Genomic DNA, 22,861 nt, shown 5'->3' with positions numbered 1-22,861 from the left:
CCCTCATGTGACTGTACTGGGAGATAGCCTTTAATGAAGTAATCAAGGTTAAATGAGGCCTGACGATGGAACGCTGATCCAACACGAATGGTGTCCTTATGAGAAGAGAAAGAGGAATTAAGACCGTGCATCCACCGCCCTGGCTGGGTAAATCAATTGGTTACAGTGTTGTCCCAATATGCCAAGGTTGTGGGTTTGGTCTCCAGTCATATTAGAAGCAACCAATGAATGCATAAATAAGTGGAAGAACAAATGACATTTCTTTCTCTCTCTTCCTTTCTCTCCATCTCTAAAATCAATAAATAAAAATTAATTAAAAAAGATAACGTACACTTATGAGAAAAGACCATGTGAGGAACAGCAATTACGTGGCCCTCTGCAAGCCAAGAGAGGCCTGAGGAGAAATCAAATCTGCTGACACCTTGATCTTGGCCTTCCAGCTTCCAGAACTATGAAAAAATAAATTTCTGTTGGGTAAGCCACAAAGTCCATGGTATTTTATATGGTGGCCCTAGCAAACTAATATGGCAGATAAAGAAGGCTTCTACAAAAACCCCAGGAACTTAACACAGGTCCTCTGGAGTTTATGGGACCCAGGTGATGTTGTCGGACTCTTGTGAGAAATCTAAAAGCTACCTAGGGCTACAAGTCAAAGAGAGTGGTGCTGTGTTTGCAGCAAAAGGTACATCAACTGCCAACGTTAGGGTGTGTGTTTGCTGTGATCATAATGTGAGCTCCCCAGAAGCAGCCTGCTCGAGCTGAGGGAGGTGAAGTTTAACATTAGCTGTGTTTAACACCACTACACACTTACCAAAGTGACTTGAGCTAAATGATTGGTATGATACTGGATGCTGACAGGGCTGTGGAAGCACCACAGTCCTTGTAACCTGTGGTAGGAAGTGTAGATTGGTCAAACCACTTTGAAAAATTCTTTGGCCATATTGCTAATCCTAACCATACACCTCTTCTGTGAGTCAGCAATTCCACTCCTACAGAAATGGGTGTATATGTGCACCAAAATAAATGAACAACAATGTTCACAGTGAAACAACCTGAATGTCCTTCAAGAAGAATGGATAAATAAACTCAGGATAGTCCCACATGGATTAGTAAAGACCAATAAAAAAGAATGAACTACTGATAAATACAGCATGGACGACTCTCTAATAGTATTGACCAAAGAAGTCTGACACAAAGGTTAAATACTCTGATTCCATCTACATAAAGTTAAAAATGGGCAAAACTTCTGTATGGTGATAGAAGTCAGAGTAGTGGTTACATCTCAGGGTGCTGGTTAATAGTGACAGGGAGGGGACAGGAGGGAGCATGGGGGTGGAAGGCAGGGAAGGGCAGGAACTGTTGTATGTCTTGATCCAAGTGCTAGGTATAATGGTTTTCAGATATGTGAAAATTCAACAATTACACCCTTGAGATTTCTGCTTTTCATTGTGTTCAAGGTATATTGTAATTCTGAAAAATTAAAAGTTAGGTGGGAGTGTGGAATTTTTATTGTTACTCTGGACTGTATTACATGATTAATAGACTGGACTGAACTTCTCACCATCTAAGAGTCCCTGGGAAATCTAAGGGACCTGCCCAATGGGGAAGACAAGATTGTTAAGTGGGTAGAAAGAATCCATGTGAGATGAGCTAGGGATGGGTGCTATTCACACCCTGAGCCTAGCCCATCGATGCCACTGTTACACACAGAGGACGGTTTCTTTAATTTGAGATTCCTGGACAAGACAGTGTTTTTCGAGTTTGCCAAAATTATTACTTAGGATTCTGTTTACTGGTCAATTGCCAAGATAAACCGTGATGTGATAACAGGAGAACCATGGTTCACAGGGCTATATGCCGTCGGTTCCCCTGTGTCTGCTGTACTATTCAAAAATGTTCAGCAAGAAGCAAGCCCTCTACCTTCGCCCAAAGATATCCACAATAGCCACTGACTCACATTATCCAGATAATGGTTATAACAGATTGTAGCTATTCCTTTTGGCTGATACAGCACTTTGCTACTAGGATGATAGCTAATTCTCAACTACTGGCCTATTTCCATGAGGTTGCAGGAATATAATAGTTTAAGCATATATGTGCATGTGCGTGTGTGTATGTGGATTCCTTTCAAGATCCTGCTTTCGCTTTGTTTTGGGTGGTTAAAAATGGCAAAATGGCCACATGTACTTTTATCCTTTTTCTCTCAAGACCTCCCTTAAATGCATAAAAAGGCATAGATAGGGGATAAACCCACAAAGAGAAGACCCTCAAACAAGAGATTTCAACACATTTCTTTGGAACTAACTGGACTGCAGAGCCCCAGGGATGTAGCTCTAACAAAAGATGGGGGTGGAGAGGCTCTGCACACAGGAGAGTCCCTGTAACCAGACCACTGGACCCCAGCCCTCTGCTCCAGGCAACACACACGCATCACCAGGAGCCAGCAGCTGCTCCCCAGGAGAAAGACTGGCATTGGGGACTTCTCAGAGAAGCAAATGCATGGCTCCCTGCCTGACCACCCCAAAGAAAAGCCACTGGTCAGCTGGTGGACAATGTCAGGGTCCTGCCCAGATCCACACCGGGCAAACAGCTAGCACTTAAGGCTCTTTCAGAGAGGGCAGCACTAGCTTTGCCCTTTCATGTGAAGAGCCAGAAATACCTGAAATATTCCCCCCACCACATCTCCCACAATCCCCTCTCACCCCCAGGCCCTACGCCGTAACTGGCAGGTATGGAGCATAAAGCACGGACCCTAGTGTCTCAGGTGGGACCACCCTGGAGCCGGCTTATACAGCAGAGCTGCCCCTCAGGACTTTGAGATCACACCATTTTTAAACTGAATTTATTGGGGCACAGGTTTCAAGTGATTCCCACACTCCCTTCACAGGTGCTTCCAGCAGCATCTTCTTAATAAAGTAGAGCCCATGTACACCAAGCCTCTTCTCGGCATCTGCTCTGGAGCCCAACCTCAGACTTCTAAGATCTACACCAGCTCATAGAGACCCCCGGTCAGCTTCAGTGCCGCAGCCTACACGTCAATGGATAAGCAACGGTGACCAGACATTCCCTGAAAACCTCCACCATGGAAGGAAGCAAACCGCATAAGCCACACGATGGGAACAAGTCCACTATAACTTCCCCAAGTGGAAGAAAGAAAGGGGAGGGGGTGGTAAGAAAGGGGAAAATTAGATCAGAAGGAAGAAAGGGTAAGATTCACCGTGCAGACAACAAAATGAACAAAACCTTAATCATCTGTCTTTACAAGCACAGTCTCTCGACTTCAAGGGGAGCCTCATTCCATATAAGAAGCTGCAGGCAGATGGTTAATTACCTCCCCACCACCTTGCAGTCCGTGGGTGAGCCTGCCCTCCATCCCCGCTCCCTCTCCCTCCATCCACTAACAATAATTTTGAAAACATTCTTCACATCGCCTGTGAGTACGTTATATCTCACCTGGAGCCACTCAGATAAAATAAGGCACAAAATCCTGAGCCCCTCAGCCTTCATTTTTCCCCAGGCAGGCTCCAAGTACCCACAGGACTTAAATATAATATCTGCTTCTAAACTGGCTTAACGTGCCGTCTTCCAGGCCAGAGAGCATCTACCAAGAGTGGCAATAATTCATGCCAAGCCCAAAGTACACTTCATAAATTTATTTTATACTGTGTATCTTTTTTCCCCCAGCAAATTAATATATTTTGGCAGACTAAAAAAACGAAGTGCTTATTCGAAAGCTGACTTAATTGTTCCCTTCCTTAACAAATTTTAATCAGGATTATATACTGTTAATGATTTTGGTTCCAATTTTCTAGCATATTCCTTTCCTCCCACCCCTTAAGTATACATACATGCACATATATACTTTTCTCATGACAGAACACAGAGAAACATATTCATCATAGAATATTTGAAAAAATACACACACTGCTGTAATTGTACCATCCAGCTTTTGTTTACTTCATTTTGAGAGGAACATTTTAAATTTATTTATTTCCTAATAATTCTACTCCCTGGCTTATACAGGGTCCAGAACAAAAAATGTCCCTTTTTTATTACAAAACCATAAGGATGTCATTCTGAAACATAACAATAGCACACTTAAGCACACTGCATGACATTTTAGGTGAAGTATTCAAATTAAAACTACAAATTATTACACCCATATTATTACCCTACCAACTACACTGAAGCAGGTGTTACTTCTGCCGGACCCTGCATTTATTAAGCAGTAAAACAGGAGACGTGTTCAAGGCTTTGCTCTTCAGAGACGTGGGTGGTGATTCCCTGACACGTGTTGAGGAAATACTTATATCAAAGAGAAAGACGTGGTGCAAAGATCAAGTACAGCATATACCATGTCCTCTTTCTCCACAGCCAAGTGCACAGAGTTCCGGCCCGGAGTTCAGTTTGTGGGGCAGCACAGCAGAGGCGGGGCTGCCGGCAGCACTGCCACCTCCGGAGCCCCCGCGGGGTGACAGAAAGCCCAGGGACCAAAGCGGAAGGTTTGGCCACTTCAGTTACTCGTTAATAACCCTTTTTATGCTGAAATGTTGGTTCTGTTTCTCCCTTCTTTCATCCATGCCATTTTTTTTTTCCTTTTAGAGTTAATGGGAAAGTAGGGTGGGAGTTGGGTTTGACAGGGTGAGGGGAACTTTAAGGCATAAATCTTAAAGCCCTTAAATTTCATTAAAAAATGTTAACTCAGTCATCCCCAAAGGTTTACTAGGGAATAGGTAGACTTTTTATTAAAGATGGAGAAATAAGATACATAAAAAAGCAACAGATTTTCTTATCTCCATTAATTTAACAAATATGTATTCAGCATATCCTATATATGTGTGTGGGTTTGTATGTGGATACTAGATATGCTATTATCCTTCCTGGTGCTATGGGGGTTTAAAAAGAGGTAGGTGGGGCCCTGGCTCAGTGGCGCAGGTGGTTGGAGCACCCTACTGCCATATCAAAAGGCTGCAGGGTTTGTGTAGGTTGCAGGTTCGCATACTGGAGGCAAACGATCAATGTTTCTCTGTCTCTCTCCCTCCCTCCCTCCTCCTCCTCTCTAAAATCAATAAACATATCCTTGGATGAGGAATTAAAAAGATGTACGTGGGGGTGTATATTTGGGAAGAGAGAGATGTAATAAAGTGGGCAGCATCGCTGCAGTCTGAACTGTGGTTGTTTGCTAACAAGTGGTACAAAGTGCTGAGAGCATTTATAGCAGGGGTCAGCAAACTAAGGTCCCGGAGACAAATCTGGTCCAACACCTGGTTTTGTACGGGCTGGGAGTTGGGAGTGACTTTTACATTTATAGATAGATGGTGGGGGAAAAAATTCAAGAGAGGAATCAAAATTTGTGACAGGAGAAAGTCCTATGAAATCCAAATTTTAGTGTCCATAAATAAAACATTTGGAATACAGCCATGCTATTTACTATCTGGCCCTACATGGAAAAAGTTTGCTGATGCCTGGTTTAGAGCCCAGCTCATTATGAAGGACATGACACACCTACCTTACTTTTCTATAGGCCTTTATATCTCATTTGACCCTATTGGGAAGCTCTATGTGGGAAGAGACTGGAAGAACAGGTTTCATCATTTCTCCTTTTACAACTGGGGAAACTGAGGCTTAGCCCCATGTAGAGACTCATTCGCTGTTGGCAGCTTGTCAACAGCAACGCCCTGTTTCAGTTGCCCTGAGTCTGCACCTCACGGCGACGAGACTGGAAAGATGTCAGTGCAACGATAACACAGGGACAGACATCCCCTGTGGGGCGGGGCGTCATAAACAAGTGAGTCCAGCTGGGTTGGGGGCGGGGGAGGCGTGGCTGCTGCTGGGCGCCAGGACAAAGGCGACTTGAGGACCAGGAACTGTGAGGCCTGTTCTTATCTCTGAACCTGAGGCAAGTCACCCTTGCGCTGTCCTTTAGTCACTGAGACAGCCTCTGATAGCCTCAGAGTCCTGTTTGCAATGCCTTTTCCTGACATAATTTTGCAGAGTAAATGGGATCATTATGAGAAGCAATGAGTTAACCGTGTAGAACATTTAGCACAATGCCTGGCACTTTGCACTTGTGATGTTAACTTGTTTTCATTCACTCACTGGCCTGGGAACCTGCTGAGGTTTTAAAACAAGAATTGATATGTCCCTACCTCAGACAACTAGCAAGCCATAAAGGATGCACTCATACCTGAACATAAGATTAGGTTAGACCTTCACACTAATACTATGGAAACATTCCATCTGTGAAACAAATTCTAACTCCTTTAGGACAAAATTGCCCTACGTATTAGCTCAGGAAAAAAAAGGTTCCTGTGCTTTCAAGTTATTTGGAATATAAATCGTAAATTGGGTGTAAAGACTATTTTCACATTTGGGAAGAAATACATTAGGTTAAAATTGAGAAGTGAATAATTGAACTGAACATCTAAAACTCCCGGGTTTGGGGGCGGTGTCTTGGGAAAGAGGCAGGGAGGGAAAAGAACAGGAAAGAACCGTGAGGGGAGATTAGCCGGACCAGGGGCTGGTCAGTCCAGCCATGAGGCCAGGGCCCAGCAACTGCGCACAATTTACAAAGCCCCAGAAAAGCTGACATGGAGCGTCCTTACGACTTTAATTATATTTAGTTTAAATCTTACCTCCCATCTTATGGGTGCAGAAACCAGTCACTAATAAATATCAGTTTGTCCAGGGTTTGTGGGCCATTAACCAAATAATGAAAGGCATCCACCCAGTGGTCCCTAACTCCTACACCTCGCTGACCACCCTGTCTGGGGAATTCTGTGGGGTTACTCTGCTGGCTTTAAAAGATGCCGTCTTTTGCATTCCTCTGAGCCCTGAGTCTCAGGAGCTTTTTGCATTTGAATGGGAGGACCCAGACTCTAAAGATAAGGACAGCACTGCTGGACACTTCCCTCCCACGGGTTCACAAACGGCCCTAGCCTGTTTGGAGAGCCGTTAGCCTGGGATTTAAGGGAACTTCAGCTGGATGATGATGCAGTGCTCCAATATGTTGATGACCTTCTCATCAGTCTCAGCAAAGAAGCTTCTGACCAAAATACCATCCTAACCTTAAACTCCCTGGCTGAAAACAGGGATATAAAGTTTCCCAAAAGAAAGCCCAAATATCTAAGCCCTCTGTGATAATTTTGGATTTGAATTATCTCAAGGACAAAGAAACTTGCTCCCAGAAAAGGGGGAAGCCCGAGCTAGGGTGGCAATGCCTGCCACCTGCCAACAGCTAAGGGGATTCTCAGGAATGGCTGGCTTTTGTGAGATGTGGATTCCAAACTCTAGTTTGCTTGCAAAGCCATTATAGGAGACACTGGAAGGAATAGATCAAGAGCTTTTTATTTGGACTGTGGGATGCCAAAAGGCCTTCAAGACTACTAAGGAAAAGTTATTGATGGCCCCTGCCTAGGCCTTACAGACCTAAGAAAGCCCTTTGACTTGTTTGTACATGAAAGGCAAGAAAGAGGACTGAGCACCTTGATCCAGAATCTAGGAAATAGGAAAAGGCCAGTGATCCACTTCTCTAAACAGCTGGACATGGTGACCCAGGGATGGCCAGTTTGTCTAGGGGCCATGGCAGCTACCTAGGACCTTCCACAGGAAAATGAGAAGTTCTCCCTGGGACAGCCCACCCCAGTCCATTCTCCACCCTGTGTGCGGCCCTTACTAGAACAAAAGGGAGAAAGAATACTGGCTGGGAAAATACCAGGCCATCCTTTTAGGCAATGCTAACGTCATTCTCAAAGCCATCTTTACTCTAAATCCACCCTGCTTCCTTCTGGGCCAGGGGGACTGAAACATGATCGTATTTAAATAACTGAACTAGTCTATTCTAGTTGACCAGAACTCACTGACTAACTGCAAAAGAATCCTAACCTTGAGATGTTCATGGATGGAAGTAGCCTCTTGGACATGGGGCACGGGAAACCAGAAAGCAAGAGATACTAGGTGTCCTAAAGACAGTTGTGGAACCTAATGGGGTTGCCATCATGCACGGTCGCCAGAAGACTGACGGCTTAACCTCCCAGGGAAATAATAAAGCAGGTCAAGCTGCTGCGAAACTGGTGGCTCAAACGAAAGCCCCTGCCTCTCTGGTAGCAGCTTTTATTAACTACATTGACTTGAAGTTAGTCCAGCCTGAAGATACGTCAGAAGACTTAGAACGAGCAAAAGAACCGTGCTAGCCTACTCACCAGACAGATGGATGGATTAGCAATGAACAGGGGGTCATTCTGATCCTGAAATACCTGCGGGAGGCAACAGGCAGCTCCATCTACCAGGTCACCCATTATGGACCGGATGCCATGCTCCCATGAATACAGAAATACATCACTGGGCCGGACTGGCACAGAACTGTTCAAACAATAATTCAGAAATTCATATGTGTACCAGAAAGAACCCTAAGACAGGACCTCACCCAGAAGTCAGATGGGTGCGGGGCTGTGGATTAGGCCCTGGGGAAAGAAGGTGGGCAAACTGACTTCACTAATGCCCCCAGACAACTGGAAATTTTCAATGTCTGATCGTTTTTGCACATCCTTTCACAGGATGGGTCCAAGCATTCCCATGCAGATCAGAGAAAACCTCAAAAGTAATAAAAGCCCTATTAAAAGAAATCAAGCCCAGGCTTGGACTGCCCTCCTCTATACAAAGTGACAGAGGAAGTGCCTTTATTGCCAAGGTGACCCTGGAAGTTTCTCAACTTTCAGGAATACAAAGGAAACTTCACACTCCCTGGAGGCTAAAGTCTACGGAAAAACAGAGAAGATGAACCACACTCTAAATAAAACCACTGCTAAACTTTGCTAAGAAACTAACCTACAATGGGTAAGTTATTGGCTATTGCCCTGTTAGGATGAGAGTAGCTCCAAGAAGCAGGATTCAACTGAGTCCTCACGGAATATCATATGGAATGCCCTTCCTATGTTTTAGAGAAAATCTTAGAAACGTTGATGACCTAAAGATAAAAGACACTATAAGGTAATTCTTGGGATTAACTTTAACTACTATTCATAAATTTTCTTCTAACAGGATGAAGTACTCCACGGATGTCCTGTTACAACATTTCAACCCTGGTGACAGAGTACTTTTAAAACCCTGGAAAAAAAAAAAAAACATTCTAATGACCAACTTGAACTTAGGTGGGTAGGACCTTACAGGTTTGACTAACCACTCATTCTTTTGCTAAACTACTGGGTTGGCCAAAAAGTCCGTTAAATTTTTTTTTCAGTATGGTGGCTCTCATTATCATACTGAAAAAAAAATGTAGTGCTTAGTTGTCTTTAGTTTCATTCAAAACAATTTTTTTTAGATTGTATTATGACAGCTGTCATATCAGTGTGTGTTTAATAAAAATTTGTCAAAATTGGTGAATTTTTGTACAGCCATTTTAATATCGAAGATGGAAGATACATGGCATTTTCAGTGTATGTGCTTTATCATTTCAAGAAAGGTAAAAATGCAGCTGAAATACAAAAGAAATACAAAAGTATATGGAGAAGGTTCTGTGACGGATTGAATGTGTCAAAAGTGGTTTGCTAAGTTTCTTGTACTATTTATATTTTGGTAAAATAATTCTTCGCTATAACGCTGTCTTGTGCATTGGAAGATGTTTAGCAGCATCCCTGGCCTCTACCCACTAGAAGCCAATAGCAGGACATGGCTAACATACTCAAAATATCCCAATCAATAAAGTTATTGGTGAAAATGAAAAATGTGTTTATATTTTATGTAAAAAACATAAGGAACTTTTTGGCCAACCCAACAGAAGGAGTCAAACTGTGGACTGACCACTCTAAAGTTAATGTGGCTCCATATGTGCAACATACCACCCAAACAACCATATCATCGGAAACCACTGCTCAATAACCTTAGTACCCCTGCAAGCCCATCTCAGACCATAGGATACTCTTCAGAAGGAAAACATCTGAAAACCCAAACTAGACTGCAACAAAATGAAGAAAACCCTCTGGTTGAGATCAAAGATAATTGATTTTTTTAAATTTCTAACTTCTTTTTGTTTCAATTTCCACCTGTCATAGGTAATGCCTTCCTGTTGTGGGCTGCCACTAGTATGGGAATACATAACCAGTTGACTGCTGGGTCTGTGGACTACTGCCTATGTCTAGTGCAGAAGGAATGCCTTGGATCATACACACATTCAACACCTCGGACTGGGAATGATGGATGCAGCAAGTCACCAAAGATTAGTCGGGCTTCCTCTCCACACTCCACATTCAGGAGACGCGTGTCCCAATCTGACAAGAATATTGTACGTACACACATGCTTATAGGGGCAATATTACTGATCTGTTAAGCCACATGGGCGCAGCCATAGATCAGATGGGGAATGTTTTCTGTGTGGATGCACTCACCTACTGGCTTAATACTCTCCCCAGCCACTGAGGAATGTCCATATTAGTTTTGCTTCCTTGTGGTATTGGGATATGAATTGAGTGTTGGTGCTTTTACAATTGCTGCCTGAGGGAAGCTGAAACTAGCAACCTGATGATCATTCAAACCCCGATCCTTGGCCTGACCCAAGAATATTTTCAATTACATGTGAAACAGTTTCATTCCTCTAACCCCCAAGTTGTGTTCCTTCTCATCAGGAAGCAGCTAGAGGAGGCATTGCCCCTTCTCCCTCAAGACTGAGGAATGATCAAAAGAAAGGAAGGAATTAAAACCGAGGATCCTTATGATTTTGGTTAAATTCTAGCTCCAGAAATCACTTTTTTCTCCCCTCTTCTCTCTCTCTCCCCGCCCCCGACCCCCGCCACCACTGCTCAGAGACCTAGCCTTTCCCACAGGTAGTCAGGAACCCCAAAGGCAACAGAAGACAGGAGTCCAGACCTGACTAATGGTCCCACAATCCGGATCTCTGAAAGGCTAAAGATCACATCTTGACCAAAGTTAGGTTTCGGCTCCTGAGCCCTAAGGTGGAAGGACCCTCTGGCTACTTTCCCATGAGACCAGACAGAAGGATGCCGAAGAAACTTCAGAGCTGTCCTTAAGACCTAACGAAATGATTTTTACCTTGATGTTACCTCTGACCAATTGGCTCCCAGCACAACCCCTAACTGTGAACCCCACGATGTCCTGTGATTTTGTCCTGTATAATCTGTAACCTACATGCCATTGGGAGTTGATTTGTTTAGAACACAAGCTCTCAGTCTCTGTATTGGCCAATAAATATTAAACTAATTTTTTTTGTTTCTCTTCTGCAAACTCTTGCTTGTGCATTTCTTTGGGCCAATGTGCGCATGCAGGCAGACCTAAGGAAAACACTGAAGTTCAGGTAACAAAGCCACTAGATTTAAGAACTGATCCATTCATCTTACTCTACTTTCCATTTTTCATACTAATAATGTCTTCTTTTGGAAATACAATATTTACTCAAAAATAAAGTTTCCCTTTGGGATTATTGTGACATTGTACACCCACACCACCAAATATCCAGATATGCCAACAACGTGAAACAAATGGGGAAAAAAGACCTTCTGACATGAAATCATTTCACACTATAGGGAAGTAAGCACGCTTCTGATGACGATAATACAATGAAACGCTGTTTTACCACTGCATGTCAAGACTCACTCATTAGTGCTGAAATCAGTTTAGTGGATTGGCAACCATACAGAATAGAAAATATGAGAGTATATTACATATAATAAAGAACAAGTATTTTTGAAAAGTTCATTTCAGTGATATGTTGTATGTGTATGTGTGTGTGTATTTGTTTACATACACTAATTTACATTGCTTGGATATGGTGTAAATTGTATTCTCACTAGGGATTATGAAGTTTTAAAGCCTTCAAAACAGAGACTGATCTACTTCAGGAATGTTCAGTATAAAAATCCTAATTCGATGAATAACCACGTTAAGAGGTAACTATTCTTGTTAATTGGAATTTCTTTAAATGACAAACTCTTCCTCTGCATTTAATATATACTAAAATTTACAGGGGGGAAAGAAAGGATTTATGCATGCCCTGTCAAGTATACCACTTCTTTAAAATAAGGTGCACCTGTTAATGAATACAAAATTGATCTCAAGTTACAAAATTTATCAAAGTCAGAAACATAAATGATTACAGTATTCAGAATGATGGCTAATCATTTCCTTTATGAAATACACCATAGGTGTGCTCTTCACACTAAGTGGTCCACACGGAGTAGAAGAGGAGGAGGCTGTAGAGGAGGAAGCTTGGTGGGCGGGGATGGTTTTCAGCACCATACTTCAACAACCTCCCACGACATGATCACTTTGCATATATAAAAAACAAGAGATATCTATTTCCCCCCAAATTATATTTCACAAAAAAGTTGCTTTATAGTTATTTAATTCATATAAAGTCTCCCATATTTCGAGGCATTCTCTCAATTACTTTTTTCTAAATGCCAAAGTCTGTTATCTCCAAGATAACAGGAATTGAAATCAAGCAATTCTTTAATGCCGGATGTAATGGCAACTGATTTTAAAGGAAAAAGCCACATCCAAAACACATTACTTGGTAAAAGCAAAGATTTCATGAAAAGGGGATGTCTGTTTCAAAGCTTACTTGAGAACTATTTGGAGAAGATAGCCTGAAACAACCTCAATCAATACTAGATAGGCATGCTTATGGAGGTCACATGATTGAAATAGGATAGATGAATGAATGAATAAATAAGGCCAAGACTTTAACACCAGCTTATGTAACTATTCCTTGCCAATTGTTTTTATTAGATGTCCTTATACAAGTCACACAGAACTGCTTGGTTGTGGAGATATGAATATATACAACCATAGGAAGAAAAGGAAAAAAAAACCGCAAATATTTTCATGTTATGTGAATGAGCACACAGTGCTTGGAATAAAGTTTGTAGTAGCAGCATCACACAGAATTCAAGAAGAATAATATTTCAAACAAATTATAAAGAAATATACCAAAAGTAGTCTAATAATGAAAAAACTCAAGCCAAAGAGATATGTGAGACATTTGAATAAATTATTTCATAAAATGTGAAAGTAGAAGGGTGTCGTATTTCTAAATTTATTTTATATAATGTGATTTTAAATATATGCAAGTTAATTGATAAAGTAAATACAAGTAGACATTTCATTCTTTACATCCTGAAGATGTATATATTCTAGTTGATATAAAACCTTTTTTAAAACTATCTCATTGGAAAATTTGGGGCCACTTTATAATTGAGGGTACCTAATTCGTGGGCATATATGGCAATCTGCACCCAGGATTACTGGGGATTGTCAATAGTTGGCATGAAAGTGAACTGAACTGTAGGTAGCTGTTGCAATACATTAAAATCTGTAAATTAAAATACCAGTAACTGCTATCAAGCCAATTCTCATCTGTTAAAAAGTTCTTTCTGATACCTCTGAGCCATGTGAATCAGAGGCTGTTGCTGCCCTGCCTCATGTCCTCTCAGCCCACTTCTGAGTTCACCTTGAGCTCTGATGGACAGTTCCCCAACACACTGATAGCTTTCCCAGCCCTAGTCCACTGCCTCTCTGCTTACCTATGTAGGAGCTCTCTCTGATGCCTCTGGAGCTTGCTGGGGCTAATGGTAGCCGCAGAGTGCTGGGAATTTTATGCCCTCAGTGTTAAATGGTGCATAAACATCCCAGTTTATCCACTGCTTGATGGACAATTATAAATTCATTCTACGTGAGACCAGCAGAACCACGCCTCCATTGCTCACAATGGTAATCTGCTCATTGGGCTACCTCTTACTGGCTTTCTTTCCTTTTCTGTCTTGTCTCATTTTTTCCACCCAATCACTTATGTTTCTTGGGGTCACCTCCCAAATAAAATACTTACCTCAGGCCCTGCATACATAAATTACTTCAGCATCCTGTGGTGATTCTGTGTCCTCTTTGAAAAACAACTGTCTGCAGAAATCAAGGTAAAATAGCTTTACCCTCATTTTTCACACCTGGATTACTTAGATCTTTGGAAATGTCTCATCCATTCCCTTCAATAAGCATTTAATGACCCTGTACGGATGCAAAAAGTTTTTCTGTTGCAGGGTATACCCAGATGAAGAAAACATAGCTCTAGCCTCAAGGACCTTACACTTGAGAATGGGACAGAAACATGGAGGAAGGAAAGAAACTCTGTAACTAAAGGAGAAGAGTGATGTGATACTTCCAAAAGACCTAAATGTTTGATTGAGGATATAGCATCTTTTTATAAACTCAGCACTGACACACATAGCACACATAGCTCAGCCCCAAAATGGTACATGGTGTTATAGCCTCATGGGCCACTGATTCAATACCAAAAGGCAAAGCATCACATTGCAGGTTCCCTAAGTGACCACTCCAACTACCAGGTGCCATAGGACATGGCCAGGTGACGCAAGAAAACCAACGAGGCTTCTCTGCTGTTCCTGATCGTGCCGAGCACGTTTCCACCTCAGGCCCTTTGCTCCTGATATTCTGTCTAGAAGGCCCTTCCCCCAGTTATCTGCATGGCTCACTCCTTCACATTTCCAAGCTCTCTCTGCTCCAAGCCTTCCTTGACCACCCCATAGCATCATCTCCTACACTGTCACATTCTGTTGCCTTCCCTGCTTTATCGTTCATAGCACTTACCACCACCTGACATATCATACCTTTGCCTATTTATTTTTTAAATCTCCTTCCACTAAAAGGTCCATGATAATAGGGACTTAACCTCCTCCCTCGCATGCCCCCTGCACCTTGTTGTATCCTTTGCACCTAAAAGAATATCTGGCCCAGAGAAGGTGCACAATGAACATTAGTTGGAAGAATGAATAAATGATCTCATCATTCGAAACTTAAAATCATCACTCACCACAGTCGAAATTCCATAAACTTGTCTGGAGTCATTATGCATCCCCTAACACAAGGGTCTAAAGTGTACACAATTATTCTGTGAAGAAAATTGTTTTGGTAAAGCTACAACATACGTAGAATATATAAAATCATATAATTCTATCATAAACTTGAATGGGCCATGGAGTGCCAATCATTCCATGTCCACAGTATAAATGAGAAATCCTGGAATGTTAGATCTTAGATACCATACCTACCTTACCTAAAAAAATAAATTCATGCATGTGTTCATGCAAAAATATTTATTGAGTGTTTATGATGGGTATGGTGTTGGATGAGGTGCAATATTTGATTTTTCTTTTGAAAAACTGACTTTTCACTTCACTATAAAGCCATATCCTGCTGTTATAGATAGGGAAAACATCTTTTATTTTTTATCATACTTATGCTTTTCCCCCTTTATTTTACCATAGGCCTTTTTTTATTTAAGTCAGCAATCTCCAAGGGAGAATATTCACAGGAAATACTCCACAGGTAGAGTCTTTTATTCAGCTAATTGTAAAGGTAAATATTTCTCTCTTTTCATTGAATTTAAGGGAAGGAGGAACTACAAATACATTTAACAATATTTACTGCTTACTATCACAAAAATTATATAAGTAGTTGTTAAATTCTAATCACATAGGGCTAATCGGTTCTGGTGCAAATTCATGCTCTCCAAGAGCAGCAGACCCTCATAGTTGGGTGATAATCTTTCACTCACCCTTAACTGATTCACTGCTGTATTTGCACAATACACACTCCAAGTTTTTGTTATTCTACTCATCTGCTCACCTTTCTGTTCACTTTATACTTAGAAGAGCAGTCCCCAACCTTTTCGGCACCAGGGACTGGTTTCGTGGAAGACAACTTTTCACAGAGCAGGGTTGAGGTGATGGTTTCAGGATGATTCAAGTGCATTGCATTCAAGCTCACCTCCTGCTGTGCGGCTCGCTTCCTAACAGGCCATGGACCAGTACTGGCTCCTGGCCCGGGAATTGGGGACTCCTGACTTAGAAGGCTGGGGCCAAATTCCTTTCGTTCCACCTCAAAATTCCCGTGCTTCTGTCTCAAGAGTCTTCCCTTGGCCTTCATCCAGTTTGCTCCCATCATCTTGAATATTCCATTTCATCAGGTGAGCCTCTCCCTTTCACTTTCAATCTCCTCCCTTCAGCAGCTTCTTCTCCTCCACTTTTAATGTAGGCTCGAGCCTTCCTGTGCTAAAAACATTCCCTTCCCTCTACTATGCCATTGCTTTGACACATCAACCTTTCCTCCTTTACCACCTGACTTATTAACGAAGACGCCTGCCTTCACTGCTGTCCGTGTGCATCAGCCCCCGCTCTCCAACTCTCGCAGCCTGGCTGCCACTTCCACCTCCCTCAAAGATAACCAAGGAAAGCCAGGCACCAAAGCCAGCGGTGGTCCCTCCGTTGCAACCCCACCGCCACAGGGCATGCTGTCAGCGTGATGGAGACGGAAGCTCCCCTCACCTTTCCTAGCTTCCATGACACCACACTACTGCTACCATTTTCCTCCAGCCGCCTGTTTAATATTGTTCTCCTCTTCTTTCTCTCTTTCCCTCCAACATATCGACATCCCTCAAGGATCCTGCCTTAACCCTTTGCTTCTTTTTTGCTCCATTTTCTTTATCGGCCGGGCCTGAGACATCAAAATTGCTCCTAAGTGATGACTTGCTAGTCTCTCTTTGTAGCTGTAACCACTCTTCGAAGACTGACGCCCGTATTCTAGTCCCTTCATTTGGACAAACCTGTCATGCCCAACTGAAAGTCTTTTCTCTTTCTTATCCTCTTCTGAACTTTCTGCCAATGGCCCAATCATGCTCTTGGCTGAGTCTGACAATGACCTTTGACTTTCTCACTAAAGGTTCAGATTATTCCTGCACCCTGTCCCTTAGAGTCTGTCTCTTCCTCTTAACTCCCCTGCCTTACGTTCCGTTACCCCTAATTTGACTGCAGTCTACGTGGCCTCACTACTGCCAGCCTTTGCTCATTTCATCACAGCCAACACAATGCTATGAGATCATCACTCGAAAGCACAGATCTGATCCTGTCAACACTCCTCCTCAGCAACCTTCCATGGCTCCCTGGTACCCACTGAGTAAAACCTGCATACAAGTTGCTCCACAACCTTGAAAGAACCTCTCTTTTGCACCTTATTACCTCTCCCATTACATCTCGTGGTATTCCCTGGGCTGCAGTCAAAGCACACCAATCTTCGTTCTCCATGCAGGCACCTTTCCACCACTACATCTTTGCTACGCAGACCTCCCCAAGTGTGCCCTTTCTTCCCTGCAGCCCAAATGCCACCTGTATAAATCCAGCTCAACTTCTCTTTCATGTAACCTTCCCTAATTCTTCCACTTGAAGTCATTGGTGCATCTTGTGAACTCCCACAACACTGCGGAAATAGGGCTTTTTCAGCATTCAACCATTCTCCACTATTTTTTTTTATAGTTAGCTACATGCACCATGCCCTTTCTCCCTTTCCAGGCCATGAACTTCCTCTGGGAAGGATCCAAGTTTCCTTATTCTTCAAATCCCCAGCTCTCCCAACACGTCCCAAACCCTATCCAAAGGTATGTAGTACCCCAGATGTAATAGGCAATTAACAAATATTTGTAAATTAATGATGGTACTTCAAAGGGCTAACTATGGATTTTAGGCTTGAAATTATTTTAAGTTTAGCAGCAATCACTTTTTCCTTGTAGAATACAAGTCCCATCTCCCCCACAGTTTATTCCTTTTGGCCCCATAGGTCAGTTTTCAAATATCTTTTCTTTCTAAGTCTTCTGAAAAACAAACTCCTTTAAGAGATGTAATAATGAAAAAGGAAGGCATTAATGCTACTTTAAGTGAAGAAAACACATCTATCAAAACAAGTGACTGGTTGCAGGCTACACCAAAAGGCACAACTGCACGCCAGAGGGAATTACAGGATTCAGGCTGTCACAAGCAACCTTACTAGTCCAATCTTTAAAAACGCCAGGCATTGCAAAAATGATCACATTTGCATAAGAAAGGAAATCACTGATTCCTGAGTCATCAATTATGCTGTTGTATAATTCTTCTTTTCCTAAACAGTTTATTTACCTTGGTGATTCCTAATATTCTTATACTTTCTGGTAAGATATTTATATCACTGGATTTTACATGCAAATATAAAGGCAACTTTTTAAAAAACAAACAAACCTCTTAGGATGCCTTTTAAATTCCTTAAGTACTTTTCTGAGAAAGAAATTGGCAGAACTAATAAGAGAGTAAAGAACTGAGATTCAGAATTCAGTTTTATAAATCTATCCTTAAATCTTGGACAAGCTCCAACACCTCACATTAAAATTTTAGAAGGCTTGACTTGAAGGACATAGGGAAGTTTGATGTTCATAGCTTCAAGAGCACCTGGTCTATCTATCATCATTTATTAAGAGAAGATAAATGGAAAGAAAAATACATGTGTGGATAGCTCTTGTGTTATTATTTTCAATGCAACAATGATATCATGCAACGATTGCTAAAACTAAACAAAATTTTTAAAAAACTAAAAGAAAGAACCTCTGACGTCAATGTGCTGTATATTTACTTGTGTAGCTGTGACGGCTACAAAGAGGACTGGGGCAGCCAGTTTGGATTCTGACAGCAATGCAGTAGAATTTAAGGTGTTATAATTCAGATATGTTCTAAGCAGGTAAATCTAGTCACACGACATTTTAATAAAGAAGTATCAACATATTAAGTTAAAGGTGCACTCATTTCTACAAATACCACAGGAGAAATAAAGGCGCTGGGAAGTCAAACTGCAGTAGACATACATATGAATATGCCATCTCCCTTCCTATCTTCCTACCCAATGCTATACAAGCCTATCTTTATTACGCAGAGGCAATTAAACAGCTATAGACTCTGGATGCAGTTCTCTATCCTGGTTCCCACTGGGTGACTTATTGACAATCTGATATTTGCCAAATTGTCAGTAGGCTACATTGGCTGGGAAAGCAGGCTTTGCCAACCGGAGACCCCATCACCTTGGGTCTTGGGGGATTTTAGTTTCCAAATGATACATGGCACCACCTAGCCATCGTGAAAGCTGGGAGAGTGGATGTCTCTAGCAACAGAAATAAAGTATCCCTTTTCCTAAGGAGAATGCCCTGCCTATGTGACGATGACCGATGGAATACCAAATACTCAGTACGATCTTGTTCTTCTTTTTAAACACTGCCCCCCACCACCAAATCTCTCTGTTCACACGTTCAGAGTTCATTCTGAAAGAACCAACATTAAGACCACCCATTCTTCAGCCATTAGGTTTCCAGCGTTTAAATGTGGAATGGGAAGGTGTAGTTGGCATTCAAAGTTGTGCGGATTGAGAAAGGAATGTGGCCATTAAAGACCTTTCTCCTCCAAGTCAGGCAAGAGATAAACAATAGAAACTGCAGAGTCAGGGCGGCTAAGACCCTTACAGAGGAGAGAAGTGTCACAGGATGGAGGTTCCCTTCAAAACCAGGGACACCAGCAAGCCCAGAAGGAGTAACCATTATCCTATTTCCCTGCCATGCGCGCAAAGCCACATGCACACTTTTACATCCCCGTGTCAAGAGGCCAGAGAAGGGGGAAGTAAGAATCCCTCCACCCGGCCATCCACACGCAAGAGCAAGAGCGGAACAGAGCCTGTACTCAGAGTTGCAGGGGCAAAATAACACTGTCCCACAGCCAGCGGTGACAGCAAGTCGGGGCACCCGCGGATCTCTAGGTTTGGAGCGCAGTTTGGGGAGCGTGGATGCAACCACACGAGTACACAAAACCACACGAGTACACACACTCATACACAGGATTTTACAAATCTGCCCCTACCCCACTGGCTCCCTCCACACTCACACCGTAAGTGCATCCTGTCCACTTCATCCTTGCCATCACCACACTCTTTCTCCCAGAGTCTGTGGAGGGATAAGGGATCCTAGCCCGGATTCCTGGAAATGTCATTCCCCAACAGCTCCAGTCCACCACCCCGTCCCCTTGGCTGTACCTTTTACACACACACACACACACACACACACACACACACACACTCCTATCACGTCTGTCATCAGGCCTGCCCGCTTCCCCCAAAGCCCCACATCTCAGCGCGCACAGGACACCAGGCGTCTCTACCTTCAACTCCCCCTTCCCCCGCCCCGCTGGCTCGATGGCTAAAGGAATTGCCCCCTGGATGTCGCCGGCTGTCCTCGCTCATCGGCACTATTGTTCCATGCATCCCCCTCTTGCACCCGGGGGCGCCCTTAAGCAGGGATGGCGAGGACCCGGGCTCCGTCGGGGGCGGCATCACCGCCGGGCACCCCCATTCACCCTCCCCTCCCTGGCGGAGGTACCTTGCCTGACAGCTGGGTCTGCGGGTCCGCGGGCCCGCGGGAGCAGGCGGCGCTAATGACAGCGCCGGTGCCAAGCCTGGGAATAAAGCTCCGCTCCAGGCGCTCCTACCTCCAGCGCCACCATCTTCTCCCGTCGCTACCGCAGCTGCCACCGCCGCCGCCGCGACCGCAGCCGCCCTCGCCCAGCTCCGGCTAGGGCTCCGCAGCAGCCGCTCGGGCCCCTCCGGTCCGCGGCCCCACCCCCTTCTCACCACCCTCCCGCCCCTCGTGACGCGAGCGGGGGCCGAGCCTGCCCGGCCTGCGCGGGAGGGTGAGCGGGGGGAGCGCGCGCGCGCGCGCTCCGTGCGAGTAGCGCCCCTGCCTCCCACGCCCACCCGCGTGCGCGCGCAGCGCGAGCCCAATGCCGCGGGGCGGTGTCCCCGGTGGAGCGTCGGCCGAAGCCCCGGCACGGGTGGGCGTGAGGGGACCCGATACCTCTCGCCGCCTCTCTCAACCCGGCCCTTGCCTTAGCTCCGGGCTCCTCCGGCTCCCGGCGGGGCGCAGGGAGCGGGAAATGAGGCTGCATCCCCGAGGGGATTGGATGGGACTTCCACCTTCCTGGGCCGAAGCCTAAGGGGGTCCCCGGGTTCTGAAGCAGCTGCTGTGGCCAACCTCGATGCGCAGGAGCAGACCACGCCAAAGGACCACAAAATCAGGCAGCGGCGTCGCCTTCTGTGGTGTGTTCTCTGCGCTTAGTTACTTCCGAGTTTTCCCGCTTCCCGGTCTCCCTAAATAGTGCCTGCACCTCCTGGCCTGGCGGCAGTAAGAACACCCTCAGAAATGAGGATTGGCGGTGTCTCCGGAACGCGCTGCAGTTCTCAGTGTTTGCCGCTAGGGGGCAAGCCTCTTGGGTTTGCAGCCTTCGAGGGGAACTGCCCAGTCTTGAGGGTGAAAAGCAGAAAGCCTCTAGATTGTGATGCCGGGAAATGTTCGTCCTGGTTTTTCTGCCCGCTTCCCAGTTCTTGTTGATGAGAACTGAAAGTATATTTGCGCCTGGCTTAGGGCATGAGCCCTAGACGTGGATGGGAGGGAGAGGGGGGACCTTTGCAGCAGGGACCAGGTGGCAGGTGCTGTGCCTTAATGAAAAGCAGTGCGCTGGACAGGCCACGGGAGACCTCGGTTCTGTCGCCAGCCTCACCAGTAATTGGCGGTGTAATATGAGCCAAATCATTCCCCTTTGTCGGGACAGAGATTTCTCAGTAATAGTAAATTATATTTACATTTTGCAAAGCCCTCTTCATGCATATATTCTCATTTAGTAAAATGAAGATAAGCCTTGGTTATCCAGATCCCTTTATGGCTCTTTTATTAGTCCGTGTTTCCATATTATCTTAAGCACAATGGCTACAGAAAAATCTGGGGGCATAGACTGAAGCATTCTCCAAGTCCTGTGATTTAGCTTTAAAATTCGTATGAATTTTGCATTCTACTTCATAAAAAATCTTTTTTGCTTTAATACAGAAAAATATCTCCTCCTTCTTCCAAAAGATCTTTTAGTAAAGTTGAACTACTAAATATTAGGAAGATGTGACATTACATATTCTTTTTTTTTTTCAGTAAATATTTATTGAGCATGAATTCCAGGTACAGTCCGTGTTCTCCCAGAGCCCACAGTATCCTGGAGGAAACAGATATTAAACAATCAAACTAATAATTAGGTGTAGCTGCAATAAATTCGCAACTGCAAAGGTGCTAAGGGTTCACCGGGAAACCTAATCTAGACTCCAGGATTAGATAAAGCTTTCCAAGAAAATGACCTTTCAGGTCGCCCAGGAGAGGCAGCAGTGAGACACAGCTGAGGTAGGGAGAGGAAAATGCGAAGCAGCCCACCAGGTGGGGCTGAAGTCAGAGGGAGTGTGCAACGGGCTGGAGACGGTTGCAGCACCGGCCAGAACCTGCAGGACCTTGTGGGCCATTTTAAGTAAGGATATTTTATTCTGATAAGCCCTGGAAGGTCATGAAAGGCCAGATGAGCTGGGAGCTGGTGGCCCTGATCAGATTTCTGTCCCTGAAAGATGGTGAGGTAGCTGTGTGGAAAACCGATTCAGGATGGGTAGGGTCTGTCGAGGCTGGAGAGACTGAGCCCATGACCCATCCCTGCCTGTGCTACTTGGTGAACGTTCAGGGTTTTCAGTTTCTACACTAACTTCTCTTTTGCCTTTTTAAAAGTTCTTGCCTCTGCTTTCACACATACCAGCTTGGGGGACTTTCAGAGTACCTCTCTGTAATAGTTCCGATTCTTTTTCTTTTAATCTGCAGTGATTTTAGGAAGGAAATTAACTAACTTTGCTAAAATTTTGGGTTACATAAGAGAATATAGGTTCTGAGTGAGAGGCTCTTTTCTGTGCATGCACTTGGCGTTATTTGATTTATCTCACAGATCTTTCTGCTCATTTTCTACTTTTACATTGTTTCCAATGAGACAAGGTTCCTTTATGCATGAATGAAAGATACATTATTGCTTTAATAAATAATACCTTCCCCTCAAATCTTGCAGCACATGATTTTTGTGCTGATTAAAGGAAATATGTGAAATGACTCTGCAAAGTATTAAGTGCCATATAAGAAAAGCAATAATTGTTATAA

General features: G+C 43.9%; 1 protein-coding gene across 1 annotated transcript in view; it reads right to left on the bottom strand.

Annotated features, from left to right (window-relative positions):
- The window catches only part of APBA1 (amyloid beta precursor protein binding family A member 1), a 204,885-nt gene extending 184,483 nt beyond the window's left edge, over positions 1-20,402 (bottom strand). The window contains exon 1 of the mRNA XM_054583040.1: positions 20,237-20,402. The gene's annotated coding sequence lies outside the window, so the exon portion shown is untranslated. The remainder of the gene's footprint in view (positions 1-20,236) is intronic.
- Positions 20,403-22,861: the final 2,459 nt, after the last annotated feature.

This window comes from Pteronotus mesoamericanus, unplaced genomic scaffold (genome assembly GCF_021234165.1).
Source record: "Pteronotus mesoamericanus isolate MK-2021 breed Mesoamerican mustached bat unplaced genomic scaffold, CSHL_Meso_final contig_73, whole genome shotgun sequence".
Classification (NCBI taxonomy): Eukaryota; Metazoa; Chordata; class Mammalia; order Chiroptera; family Mormoopidae; genus Pteronotus; species Pteronotus mesoamericanus.
Note: the sequence above shows the minus strand (reverse complement) of the source record. Positions and strands in the feature narration are given on the sequence as shown.